Source organism: Dasypus novemcinctus, chromosome 4, assembly GCF_030445035.2.
Source record: "Dasypus novemcinctus isolate mDasNov1 chromosome 4, mDasNov1.1.hap2, whole genome shotgun sequence".
NCBI classification, from domain to species: Eukaryota; Metazoa; Chordata; class Mammalia; order Cingulata; family Dasypodidae; genus Dasypus; species Dasypus novemcinctus.
Window position 1 is genome coordinate 68,391,579 of NC_080676.1, and position 14,060 is coordinate 68,405,638.

The following is a 14,060-nucleotide window of genomic DNA, read 5'->3' on the forward strand; positions in this document are numbered from 1 at the left end:
GGTTAAGCGCCTGCTTCCCACATGGGAGGTCCCAGGTTCAATCCTCAGTCCCAGTACCTCAAAAAAACAACAGTAAAAAAAGGTTATTGTTCTTGTCTAGGTTTTTCCACCGGATATGAACTTCCAATGTGTGAGAGCAAGTAGAAGGAGGCAGAGAATGCACAGCATAGGTCTGGGGCCAGAATCCCCACCACAGAGGGACTTGAAGACATTAAAGCTCTTTTTCTCACCTCTGTTTTCTGCTATAAATTTTGGGAGAGAGACATTATAGCATGATGAAAAGAAAGGAGGTTTTGGAACCCTGTAGACATGGTTCAAACACAGCTCACTCATGATTACTCATTGTATCACCTTAGACAACTTAATTTATCTCTGTGGTTACTACTTTCTTCATTCAGGAAAGGAAATAATATCCTCAAGTCAGGGTGGTTGTAAGGACTGACCATAAAACATACAAAGTGTATAAGACATACTGGCCCTTCAAAAAAAGTATTTATTTTTAGGGTCTTGAATCCATCTGGGCTAAGGAGCAGAGACTTCAACCTTTCCACCCCTCCCCCCATTCAACAAAAATAAAGGTCTAATTTCCCCAAAGTGGGAGATGATTTAAGGAAAGAACTGTTTCATGTTGACAAGAAATCACTGAACCTGATATTTTCTTTTTTTATATTTCATTGAATTTTTTATTATTAGAGAAGTTGTGGGTTTTCAGATCAATCATGCATAAAATACAGGATTTCCATATGCCACCCTATTATTAACACCTTGCATTAGTGTGGAACATTTGTTAATTGATAGAAGCACATGTCTGTAATTGTACTATTAACTACAGCCCATTGTTTAACTTAGGGTTCACTGTTTCTGTAGTGCAGTTCCATGGATTATTTTTAAACTTTTTATTCTTTTCACATATATACAACATAATATTTTCCCTTTTAACCACAATCAGATATATATTTTAGTGCTGTTAATTGTGTACACAATGTTGTGCTACAATCACCACCATCCGTTAACAAAAAATTCCCATCATTCCGAGTAGGAACCCTGTATATAAACTATATTCTACATTCTGACTCTATGAGTTTGTTTATTCTAATTATTTCATATCAGTGAGATCATAAAATATTTGTTCTTTTGTGTTTGGCTTATTTTACTCAATACCATGTCTTCAAGGTTCATCCATGTTGTTGCATGTATCAGAACTTCATTCTTTTTTATGGCTGACTGATGTTCCAATGTATGTACATATCATATCTTGTTTATCCACTCATCGGTTGAAAGACACTTGGGTTGTTTCAGTCTGTTAACCATTGTGAATAATGCCACTATGAACATCAGCAAATATCTACTCAATTCCCACTTTCAGTTACTTTGGGTATATAACTAGTTGTAGATTGTTGGATCATATGGTAACTCTCTACTTAATTTGCTAAGGAACCACCAAACTATCATTCACAGTGGCCATTTTACATTGCCTCCAGCAAAGAATAAGTGTTTCTAATTCTCTTCATCTTCTCCAACACTTGTCATTTTCCATTTTTCTTAATAGCAACCTTTCTAATTGGTGTAAAATGGTTATCTCATTGTGGTTTTGATACCCCATTCCCTGATGGCTAAAGATGTTGAGCATTTCTTCATGTGCTTTTTAACCATTTGGACCTCTTCTTTGGAATAATGTCTGTTCACATCTTTTGACCTTTTTTAATTGGTTTATTTGTCTTTCTGTTGTTGAGTTGCAGGATTTCTTTATAAATTTATCAAGAGTTGTGGTTTCCCAATACTTTTTCCCATTCTGTAGTTTGTCTTTTTACTTTCATGATAAAGTCCTTTGATGCACAAAAGTTTTTACTTTTGATGAGGTCTGATTTATCCATTTTTTCTTTTATTGCTCATGCTTTGGGTGTAATGTCTATGAAACCATTGCCTACTAGCAGATCCTGAAGACGCTTTGACAGTTCTGGCTTCTATATATAGGTCTTTGATCTATTTTGAGTTGATTGTTGTATAAGATATGAGGTATGAGTCCTCCTTCATTTTTTCGTAAATGGAGATCTAGTTTTCCCAGCACCATTTGTTGAAGAAACTATTCTTTCACAATTAAGTGGTCTTTGCCCCCTTATCAAAAAATCAATTGGCCCATAAATGTGAGAGTTGAAAGATCAATGTCTTTCCTTGTGCCTGTACCAAGTTATTTTTACCACAGTAGTTTTGTAATAAGTTTTAAAATTGGGAAGTATGACTCCTCCAACTTCATACTTCTTTTTTCAAGATGGCTTTGGCTATTGAGGGCCCCTTACCCATCCATATACATTTGATGATTGACTTCTCCATTTCCACAAAGAAAGCTGCTGGAATTTTGATTGGGATTGCATTGAATCTATATATAGCTTTGAGTAGGATTGCTATCTTAATGATATTTACTCTTCCATTCCATGAACATGGAATGTCCTTGCATTTATTAGGTCTTCTTTGATTTCTTTTAGCAATGTTTTATAGTTTTCTGTGTACAAGTCCTTTACAACCTTGGTTAGATTTATTCCTTGATATTCTTTTTGTTGCTATTGTAAAAGAATTTTCTCCTTAATTTCTTTTTCAAATTGTTCTTTGCTTATTTATTCAAACACCACCAATTTTTGGGTGTTGATCTTGTACCCTGTCACTGCTGAATTCATTTATTAGCTCTAGAAGATTGGTTGTGAATTTTTTTAAGGATTTTCTGTATATAGGATCATGTCATCTGCAAATGTCTTCTATTTATTTTTCTCAACTAATTGTTCTGGCAAGAACTTCTAGTACAATGTTGAATAACAGTGGCAAAAGGGGGCATCCTTGCCTTGTTCCTGGTCATAGAGAGAAAGCATTCAGTCTTTCACCATTAAGTATGATGTTAGCTGTGGGTTTTTTATAGATGCCCTTTATCATGTTGAGGAATTTTCCTTCTATTCTTAGTGTTCTAAGTGTTTTTATGAAAAAAGAATGCTGGATTTCATCAAATGCCTCTTTTTGCATCAATTCAGATGATCATTGGGGGTTTTTTCCCCCTTCATTCTGTTAATGTGGTTTATTACATGAATTGATTTTCTTACATTGAACTACCCATGCATATCAGTGACAAATCCCACTTGATCATGGTGTAGAATTCTTTTAATATGCTGTTGAATTAGGTTTGCTAGTATTTTGTTGAGGATTTTTGAATTTATATTTACAGGCAATATTCATCTGTACCTTTTTTCTGTAGTATCTTTATCTGGCCTTTCTGTATGGATGATGTTGGCTTCAAAGAATTAGAGAATATTCCCTCCTCTTCAATTTTTTGAAGAGTTTGAGCAGAATTGAAGTTATGTCTTCTTAGAATGTTTGGTAAAATTCCCCTGTGAAGCCATCTCATCCTGGGCTTTTCTTTGTTGGGAGGTTTTCAATTGCTAATTCAGTCTCTATAATAGTAAATGGTTTGTTAAGATTGTCTATTTCTTCTTGAGTCAGTGTATATAATTTATGTGTTTCTAAGAATTTGTCCATTTCATCTATTTATCTAATTTATTGACATACAGTTATTCTTAGTATCCTCTTTTTCAGCAGGTTGGTAGTAATACCTCCTCTTTATTTCCAATTATTGTTATTTGTATTCTCTCTCTTTATTTTCTTTGTCAGTCTAGGTAAAGATTTATTAATTTTACTGATCTTTTCAAAGAAAAAACTTTGGTTTCATTGATTCTATTGGGTTTTTTATTTTTTGTTCCTCTACTTCATTTATAGCCACTCTAGTTTTTATTATTTCCTTAATTATGCTCACCTTGGGTACAATTTGTTCTTATTTTTCTAGTTCTTCCAGTTTTGAGGTTAAGTCTCTGATTTGGGGTCTTTCTTCTTTTTCAATATAAGCATGTAGAGCTACAAATTTGCCTCTCATCATTGTCTTTGCTGCACCCCATAAGTTTGAGTATATTTTTAACTTTATTTGCCTCAAGGTATTTCCTAATTTCTATTTTTTATTTCCCCTTTAACTCATTAATTGTCTAAGGGTATGTCATTTAATTTCCAAATATTTGTAATTTTCCATTCCCCCCTCTTTTGTTGATTTCTAGCTTCATTATATTGTGGTCAGATAAGATACATTGTATGAATTCAATATTTTTTTAATTTGTTGAGAACTTGTTTTGTGACCTAACATATATTCAATCCTAGAGAATGACCCATATGTACTTGAGAAGAATATGTATTCATTGTTGTATGGAGTGGTTTATAAAAGTCTGTTAAGTCTGGTTGTTTTGTATCATTCAAGTTTTCATTTCTTATTGAGCTTCTGACTAGGTAGTCTATCTATTATTGAAAGAAATGTGTTAAAAGTCTCCTGCTATTAATGCAGAACTGTCAGTTTCTACCTTCAAATCTGTCAGTATTTGCTAGATATTTTTTAGAGCTCTGCTATTAGGTGCATCCATATTTATAATTGTTACATATTCTTGTTGAATTGACCCCTTTACCAGTATATAATGACCATCTTTGTCCCTTGCAACAGTTTTGAATTAAAGTCTATTTTATCTGATATTATAATAGCCATCCCAGCTCTCTTTTGGTTACTACTTGCATGGTATATTGATTTTACATCCTTTCACTTTCAACTTACTTCCATCTTTGAATTTAAAGTGAATCTCTTGCAGACAGCATACAGTTAGGTTATCCATTTTTATCCATTCTGCCAATCTCTACCTGTTGACTTGAGAATTTAATCCATTTATATTTAAAGTCACTACTCATGATGTAGGACAGTCTTCTGACATTTCTGTTTTATATCTTTTATTCCCTCAATTCTTCCATTAGTGCCTACTTTAATTTTTTTAAAGATTTATTATTTATTTATTTCTCTCCCCTTTCCCTCCCCCCCATCATCCACTCTCTGTGTCCATTTGCTGTGTATTCTTCTGCACCTGCTTGCACTATCCAGTGGCACTGGGAAACTGTCTTTTTTGTTGTTGTTGTGTCATCTTGCTGCATCAGCTCTCCGTGTGTGTGGCATCACTCCTGGGCAGGCTGCAATTTTTCCACATGGGGTGGCTCTCCTTGCGGGGCACACTCCTTGTGCTTGGGGTTCCCCTACACAGGGACAGCCCTGCATGGCATGGCACTCCTTGTGCGCCTCAGCACTGCACATGGACCAGCTTTCCACAGGGTCAGGAGGTCCTGGGGATCAAACCCTGGACCTTCCATAAGGTAGACAGATGCTCTATCAATTGAGTCACAACTGCTTTCCTAATGCCTACTTTTATATGTATTTGATTGTATGTGCTGTATAATATTGTATGCCTTCAATTCGCTATCTGCATATCTTTTTCATTGATTTTCCTTGTGGTCACCAATGGAATTAAAATTTAGCATCCTAAATATATAACAATCATATTTGATTTAATATTAATTTGACTTCAACACTGTACATACATACTTTTCTTATACCCTCCCATTCCCCCACCTTTCTTTTTACTTATATCTTTGTACATTGTATGTCCAAAACCATAGTTTTCTTTTTCATTATTTTTAAGGAAACTTGACAAAACCATAGGTATTTTATTACTTTTTTTGCATTTGCATTTTAGCACTGTGGGAAGTAAGAAGTGGGTTATATACCAAACAATAAAAGACAAGAATACTGGCATTTCTAATTACCCATATGGTTACCTTTACTAGGCCTTGTTACTTCTTTATGCTGCTTTGCACCACTGTCTAGTGTCCTTTAGAATTGCTTGTAGGACAATGCTAGGGATGATGAACTCTGTCAGATTTTGGTTACATGGGCATACTTTAATCTCTTCCTCATTTTTGAAGAAAAGTTGCTAGATAGTTGATTTCCTTCAGCACTTTAAGTATTTCAACCCCTTCTTGTCTCCTTGTCAACTGCCTTCTTGTCTCCATGGTTTCTGATGAGAAATCAGCACTTCATCTAATTAGTACTTCCTTGTACATAATACATTGCTTTTCTACTGCAGTTTTCAGATGTCTCCCTTTGTTTTTTGCATTCAATAGTGTGATCAGTATATGATGGGACTGTATTTTTCTTCATATTTACCCTATTTAGTGTTCTCTAGGCTTCTTGGATGAGCATATTCACCTCTTTTGCTCAGTTAGGGAAATTCTCTCTCATTATTTCTCCAACTATTCCTTCTTCTTTCTCTTTCTCCTTCTTCTGGGACTCCCATAATATGTATATTGGTATGCCTGATTGTGTCCCAGAGGTGTCTTAGGCTATTTTTGCTTTTTATGATCTTTTTTCTTTCCCTTCCTCAGCCCAACCCACTTCAATTGTCTTGTCTTCTAGCTTGCTGATTCTTTCTTCTACCAGCTCCTATCTGCTCTTGAAATCCTCCTGGAAATTTTTCATTTCAGGTATTGTTTCTTCAACTCCAGTAATTCTGTGTGATTTCTTTTTAAAATTTCTATCTCTTTGGGAAGCGACTGTCGCTCAATCAATTGGGAGCCCATCTACCATATGGGAGGCCCTGGGATTCAAACCCAGGGTTTGAATCCTACACACACAAAAAGGGAGACAATCAAAAAACATAGAAAACACACAGTAAATGAACACAGAGAGCAGACAACAAGCAAGATGCAAAGGGGGAGGGGAAATTTTAAAAAATAAATAAATAAACACAGACACAGAAGAATGCACAGTGAATGGACATAGAGAGTAAACAGCATGCAAAAAAAGCCACAAAAGGGGGGGGGGTTCCTATCTCTTTACTAAGATTTATATATTGCTCACTTATTGTTTCCCTGATATCCTTTAGTTCTTTCTTTGCTTTTTCTTTCATCTCCTTGAGGATTTTTTTTAAGATCATTTTTTAAGTCTTTGTTTGGTATGCCCACATTCTGGTCTTCTTCCTTGGTGTTTTTTGGATTTTTATCCTCTGCCTCTTTATTTTCTGTTTCTCTGTTTGTCTTTTACTCTTGTTGCACACTATATATTTTAATATTTTGAAATGTTAACACTAGGACTTATTCCCTGAGATAGCTATTTCTTGATTTTATGACCATCAAGTGATGACACTTCAGTCCTCCTATTAAGAAGATCTACCCGAGGTGAATGCAGTGATTAGGGTCCTCCCTGCCTTTTCTGGGCCTGTGTCTTCTCCCCCCATTATTTTGCAGGAGGCAGACCTCCTCTCCAGAGTGTTTAAAGAAAGCAAGCTTTTGCCCCCGTCTGTCCACCTCTAAAATTTCTTATACTCCTCTTGCTGTCTCAAGCTTCTTTTGCTTGGTGGGCACGCAAGAAACAAACAGAGCCTGGGACCCATGAAGGGGATACAGACTGGCTCCAAAGTGTCCTAGGCAGGGAATCAGGAAGGGTGCCAGGAGCTTATTCCACTGCTTCCCAAAGCTGAGCTTTCTTGACCCACCCAGCAAATGTAGTCCTTCAACTAACTTCCCCCTCAGCCCTGAGGTAGTACAATGTCTTTAAGTTTCCTTTACAACCACCTTTATACAGGGTAGATTAGAACAATGGCCACTTTCAGACCTGGACCCTCAGTGATCCAAGTCACTAATTGAAATCCATGATTCATGATCTACCATGCCCAGCCTGGTCTTGGGGAAGAGGATTTTTACATCCCTTTCTGTCACCAGCAAGCTAGCTAATGGCCATACTCCATAGCAGCCTGCCACAAGACTGGTAGATTGGCACCAGTAAGTGCCACACACAGAGAGAAAATTACTGATCTTTACCATAATTCATCAACCCTTTCCTCTTCCCTGGGTACTTTAGAGCGTTCCACTGGCCTCTGGAGTTTCAAAATAGTTGTTTCAGACAGTTTCTGTTTGTTGGTTGTTCTAGTGGAAGAACTGAATTCTAGGGCTTCCTACTCTGCCATCTTCCCACAGTCCTCTCCTCTCGGCCTAGTTTTGATAACCGAAAGGAAAAATGTAAACAAGCCAGTAGTTTGACAGTTAGCTATTTCAAACTGTCAATAATTAGGTGTAAATAGGTTCCTTGCATTTGGGTGACTTTATATCCTGGTTTGCTCAGGATATTTCCCTTTAATTCTCATTGTCACCACATAATTTTCAAAAGTGCCACCTTTCACTCTCAAAAACTTCATAGTTTGAACAATAGATTTTATGGTCATGCTATTTATCCGACAAAATTTAATGAGCATAGCACCATAAATGCTGAGACTCCAGCCTATTTCTGGTTGACCTATGCAATTGGTTGACTGCATGTACATATTCAGATTCTTCTAGGTTTAGTTCCTCTAGAATGGACAGAAACAATATAACTGGAATTAATTATGAGCAATACATTACATTACAAATAACAACTTAAAGAGCCTTCCTAATATGTCATATCAATTAACAGCTCACACCCTTTTTCCATATACTCACCAAGCTCATCCAGAAGTGCTGAATATAATTTGAATGGATTTTGTGACCTTTTCTTTGTATCCAATTTTCTTACTATTCAACTTTTATAACTGAATGATCTATTATAAAAAATAATAATTGATCATTTGGAACTCTTTAGTGCTGATACTGAGGTCAGTTCACCTCTACAAATGAGTACTCACCAAAACTAAGTAGTTTAAGATAGGACACATGGTCAATTCATAGACTCCAATGACGATGTCAGTTCCAAACTGTCACCAGAATGTATGCTCCACAAGGATAAGGACCATGTCAATCTGATACATCTTGTTCACTTGTATCAATGCTCATCTTGTATTTGTAGCATCTTGAGAAGTGTGATACTTAGAAGGGGTTATGTAAGACCTGATGAGTCAAAGTATGAGTTTAATGGGATAAAGCTACAAACATGGCCACAAAGCCAGTTCACCTAGCAGCTAAGAGTTGACCAGTAATCCTGATGGTATAAACTGGTCATAAGTATCCTGAAAGAGATAGAAAGAACAGGAAGTCTGGTAACAAATATGATTGGTGTTTACTGCTAGGCAGAGACCATAAATAATCAGGCCCAGGTTTGGGTATCTTTGAACTTGAGTTCAGGTATTCCTCTTAGGTTAAGAGGTGGGTCATGCCTTCACAAAGAGCCTAGAAAGCTGAAAGAAATTAGCTATAGAAGATAAAATAATCGGGTGGATAAAAACTTCAAAAGACAAAAAGATGATGTGACAAAACCACTTGCTAGTGGCGATGCTGTAGAGATTAGATAGTGTCATTCAGAGAGAAAACATACCTTGATTATCTACTATTGCATGGTGTTCATTCTCTTCCTTGGGTAACAAAGAAAGAGTAGTCTTTCTAAGAAGAAAATGGCAAGTGACACTGTTTCAAAAGAAATTATTCAGGTTGCAAGTAGGGGATGGAGGTAAAGGAACATCCTATCAAAAATGGGAAAGGGGCAGAAGTGGATGCAGGGCATCTGGATATATTTTTCCTAGGAGTTACCTGACCACATGTTTTAACAGTGATTTTTCTAGCAGCTCTAGAGTCTAAAGAGACTTGCAGAGGGAGTGGATGTGGCTCAAGCGGTTAAGCACCTGCTTCCCACATGGAAGGTCACAAGTTTGGTTTCTGGTACCTCCTGAAAAAAAAACAGCAAACAAACGAGAAAACCAACTCAGGGGAGCCAATGTGGTTCAGTGATTGAGTACCAGCTTCCCACATATGAGGTACTTGGTTCAATCCTTGGCCCTGGTATTTCAAAAGAGAAAAAAGAGACTTGCAGAGTAGTGTGGCAGAGCAGTGATGCATGGGTGAGGCATCTGGAGACCAACTGACAAACACTTGACATTTCTTCTTAAGGACTTTGTCCACTTAACAGTATTGGAGATTTATACATAAGCTATCAACTGACAATTTCAAGGCCCATCTGTTGCAATGGCATAATGCTCACTTAAAATGTGGTGTGCAAACTCATTAATGTTTAGATCCCAAGTAGACACACTGAAATTATCAGTTCAACCATGACATTGGGAAATAACACTTTTCAGCTGGTTTCCCTATTCACTCTGGGGATAAGAAAGAACATGGCCATTCAAAACTAACGCCTTGAGTCTGACTGTGATCATTATGAAGACTAAATGAATGTTTTTTGAGATCTGGTGCTAAGATTAGACCAAAGGTACCTCAAGTTTCAGTCCAAAAATGCATTGTAAAAATGCTGCCTCAAAGGAATGTAAACATTTTCAAATTATTGCTATTTCTCATGCTATATTCCCCACCCCCACTTTCAAATACATGGATGCTTGATATTTTTTTAATAAAAGAAGGACACGAATATCTTAACAAACTTATTTGTTAACAAACATAACCAAAGCTTGACATTCATTCATTCAACAAATATTCATTGAGAACTTATTATGTGACAGGTACTAGTCATAGTGTCAAGGTATATCAGCTGCCTATGACTTCATAGAGTTTACATTGTAGTTTTACAACTAAAAATATTTCATAAATCTTGTATTCCAAATTCTTATTAGACAGAAGTTAAAAAGGAGTGACTACACAGGAGGAAAAAACAAAAAAACAACTTTTTCCAAGTCACGTGACAAGTAACAAAAAAACCAGAAGTCTGCTGATGCTCCATCTTATTACTGCCTCCTCTGTTGTTGTATTCACATTTGTGTGCTTTCTTTGGTTGGAAGACTTTTCCTATTTGTATTACACTGTAAATTATTATTTCAGAACTCAATTCATTTCACTCGGTAAACACAGGCACAAGTCCCTATTGAAGGGTTAGGGAATGGTAACTGTACTAAATGTATTGACAGCAATAAACAACCTCCATAATGCATTCTACATGATGCCTGCTTGATATGGCACAAGTGTGTTATTTATGGGATGGATAATAGTAAAGCTTTCTTTCATTACTAGCACTCTTACACCGTGAAAATATTTCTAGTTTATATTCATACTCAAATCCCAATTCACATAGTGGTTGTGGCTACCCAGGCAAAGTGAAGCAATTAGCCATATTACTGGTACTTTTAAGAAAGGAGGAAAAGATTAGTGAGTAATTTCAACCAATTGAAATTAAACAACAGAAAGAGAATACAATAGTATAATGGATCCCACAGGTGTATAATCCTAAGGGCATTAATAGCAGAGGTTTGGGGTTCATGATTCAATTGTTAATATTACTGACACTCCACAATTTATAAAAAAGGGCAATTGGATTTTGTATTTGCTATCTTTTTTTTTTTAAACTGTTTTCCAGAGCTTCTTAAATTGTCTTTCTTTTCTGAGTCATTTTACCCCAGTGAGATAACTCTACTGGACTAGCTGCTGAGGAAGCAAAGACAAGGTTTGTTGGTAGAGGTGAAACCAAGACTCCTGCTCTGCACAAAGACCTCTCTTCCTATATCAATCTCCAAGTCTAGAGGTTGGAAGACTATAATGCTACACTCCAAAGTCTGTCTCAGTTTAAAATATCTATGCTTTTCATTTAATTTTACATGGATGCCTACACATTATGAGTGGAAAACCTTTCATTTGGCTTATCCAATCACTTCCAAATTCATCCAATAAAAGTTTTTCTTCCCTCTGAAGAATATAAATCTATTAATATTTAAATGCAACAGAAGAAAATTGGGAATGATTGAGACTTAATCCTGGTTTCTTCCTCTACAAAAGAAGAGACTTGGACAAAATCATCTGTAAGGCTCCCTCCAGCCCAAACACTGAAAGTTTCTGTATGTGCCCCCATAGCATCACCCCTCACTGGGAAGTGTGCTGGCCCTTGGTTACCACACAGGAATGGCTTATCCCTTTGGGCATCAGTGGCAGTCTTGGCAGGGCCACTAGAACTCCTACTCCAACCCCTTCACTTTATATTTGAGAAACCTGAGGCAAAGAGAGGAAAAGAATCTTGGATCTCCTAACCAATACCCTATACTACTCTTCACCACTTGGCCATTCCCTATGCTTTATGAAGTCCAAGATACATGAATCCAAAATAGAAAATACACTGAAGTGAAGAAAGAATAGTTTACTAGGCCCCATTGATGCTAATCCACTACTGAATGAGGAGATACAAACTCCATCAAAATTGTGTCCTTCTACCTGCCTCCCTACCTCTTTCTCCTGTATATCTTTTCACCTATTTATTTTCCACCGCCTACAACATACCAACAACCCAAATGACAGAGGATGCAAGGCTGTAATATAGAAGGGAGGACAAATTCAATCTTACAGAGTTACAGGATTGGATAGGACCTTTGAGTTCACTCTTGCTTGCCTTAGGAAACTTACTCAACTTTCAAAACTCAGTCAAAAATATTCTCTGAAAAGCCTTCTCTGAATCTTCATGGGATTCTCAGTACTTTTCATTCATGTTTATTTATTTATATGCCTTCTCTCTAAAAGGGTGGGGTATTCCTACCACATAGCACAGTGTCCAGCACATAGTAGGCATATAAGCTGCCTAGGGCTACCGTGGTAAAGTACCACAAACATGATAGTTTAAAACAACAGAAATTCATTCTCTCATAGTTCTGGAGGCTAGAAGTCCAAAATCAAGGTGTCAATAGGGCCATGCTCTCTCCGAAGGCTCTGTGGAAGGAAATCTTCTTTGTCTCTTCCTAGCTTCTGATGGTGGATGGCAATCCTTGATGCTTCATGACTTGTAGCTGCATAACTCCAGTCTCTGTTCCATCTTCACATGGTCTTCTCCGCTGTGTTATCTGTGCCTGTGTCTCTTCTCTTTATCTCATAAGAACAATGGTCATATTGGATTAAGGTCCACCTTAGTCCAGTATAACATCATCTTAACTTGATTATATCTGCAAGAACCCTATGTCCAAATAGGGTCACATTCACAGGTACCTGGAGTCAGGACATCAACATATCTTTTGGGGGGACACAATTCAAACCACAACAATGGGTAGAGAGTAAATAAATATAGTCTGATTTCATTAATGAATCAGTCAGTGAGTGACTAAGTTCATGAAGAGATCCAGACTGTTTCTGAGTCTTTACCAGTTGATTCATTCAAGCATTATGCCCCAGGTGATTCATTCATGCACTACGCCCCAGGTACAAATAAAAGTGAGCTTTGTGGAGCAGTGCTTTTTCTACACAAGTGTTCTAGGTCTTTATGGTTGCCCTTCAACCTGCTTCACTCTTGCTTTTTTCTCCCAGAATCTCCAGGTTGGTGACCCAAAGTTTCCCAGTTTTGCTCTCTTAGACTTGGACTTTCTTTACTCTTTACCATCTTGTTCTTCTGGCCTTGGCATTCCCCACCTCTCCAGCACACACACTCAGATGTGCAGAATTATGCTTCAATATCATCATTAACAATCTGTGATTTGGACAAAGGAATGCATGAATGACTGGTATTCCACAGATTTCAGTTTTCTAGTTTCAATCCCTGAAAGTAGCTTAATGTTACTCTTTGATCCTTTTATCTACTTCCTCTAGCTTTGTCACGGTTTTATTTATTCTTTTAAGCAGGGAACTTAAAATGCCTCCATTCTTGGTTTTCTCCACGAACAGAGAGGGTTTTTTCCCCCTTAAGTGAGATGTTGGTTCCATGGCTAAATATAGCTACCATCTATCAAGAATCCACCCAGAATCCAAAGAGAAGCTCTACCTTTCTAGTAATGGATGTGGTGCTTTCTCAACTGAACATAAGTATATTCAAGAAGCACATTTAAAATAATGATGTATCCTTACAGGATACATTACTGTGCATTTGTGAACCTTATTTCCACATTGATGTGCATGCCAAATCATTTGCTATTATTATATTCAGCATTATTTGCTCAGGTTAACAGTGCCAAAAGACTAATGTCTTGTAAGTACAGAAAGCAGACACTGCGGGGCAGCACAGATGGAGATGGGAGAGTTGCCAACAGAAATGGTGACTTCTCTACACTTAGTTTCTTTTTTTATTATTATTTTATAGGGTGGAGATCATGCAACAGATATCACCAGGCCTTAACTGAAGGATCTTGGGAGTCTGAATGCAAACAAACTGGAAGAAATAAAACTAAGAAAGGGAATAGGTCATCCACATAATGAAAACTGAAAATCAGAATTCAGAAGAGAGATCAACACTGAGAAAATCAAATAAATTTATGAAATTAATTTAAACATCTTTCTTTGTGAATTAAATA